The sequence below is a fragment of the Nicotiana tabacum genome, chromosome 10, assembly GCF_000715075.1.
Source record: "Nicotiana tabacum cultivar K326 chromosome 10, ASM71507v2, whole genome shotgun sequence".
NCBI lineage: Eukaryota > Viridiplantae > Streptophyta > Magnoliopsida > Solanales > Solanaceae > Nicotiana > Nicotiana tabacum.
In genome coordinates, this window is record NC_134089.1 from 58,227,722 (window position 1) to 58,228,964 (window position 1,243).

The window sequence follows — 1,243 nt, forward strand, 5'->3', positions numbered from 1 at the left end:
CCACTGGCTGTTGCGGTGGGTTTCTTCTGAAATTTCTGCTAGGTTTTCACTTAAGTTGCTGCTGATTTTAGGTTTATTATTGGGTTGTCCCTGTTGCTGCTGTTGCTGTGTTGTTGCATACTGCCCTGCTGATCATTCCTCCTTCTTCTTTTGCTTTCCTATACCAGGTACACGACTGATAAACTGTCAATGTAAGCTGAAATTTGAGGCATGAATACAAAGAAAGTCGGAAGAGTTGAAGTTATTTCAAATCAGCTTTAGAAAATATATCGAAACAATAGGTCGCCTGCATGATAGTTTACTTTCCCTAATAGAACTATGTGGTTAACTGTGATGTAGTTGGACTTTTATACCGATCATTTAGTTGGAAAACTATATGTGTTGCTTATAATTGAAAGGGATTGATGTTGTAGTAGTCATGTTCTATTAATTCATTATTGTGTTTGTCAAGAAGCATGTTAGGTACCCAATAGTTCTTTCTTTAAACAAATGGTCTGTTTTAAGTTGTTAGGAATATGGTTTGATTAAGGCAAATAATACATCGCATTTCAGTTTTTTTTCCTTTTTTTTTATAAATGTTAAACACATATCAAATAAGTTGAACAGGCCCAATTGGAATAAGAGCGGCCCAGGCCGAATTTAACTTCATGCACATTAGGCCTGGGCCCATAACTGCCAAACGGACTACCCGTATCGCGTTCCTCTTTCAACAAATCACGTTCGAAACTTAACTATAATAACTCATAAGTATGTAAATACAGTAGGACCTTTCCATTTTTTAGAGACAAACAAAGATAGGAAATCATAGTTGCTTTTAGGTTTGCCTTTAAATAAAAAGAGATGAGCCTCGCCCAAATAAAACGCATAAATTGCGGGGCCCTCGTTAAATGTATATATTAAATATTTAGATTCTGGGACGAGCCGTTTTGCAAATTTCACGATTTTTTCCCAAAGTAACAACACGCTAGTTCTTTAGGACACGTCTTAATTAATCTTATTGTCTTAAATTCGGGTGCGCATTTCATGCGACCCAAATCCAAATCCCAAAACATTGAATAAAAATGTGTTCCGGATTGCAGGTGCATTTCATGTGACGCCATCCAAAGACATGTTTTTTAAACGATGTTCACATTCTTTTAAAATATAATAATAAAGCGGTAAAGAGTTAAACTTGCACATGTGCGCATAATTATATAAAATCAGATAAACAAGCCGAATATGACAGTTGAGCGACCTTGCTAGA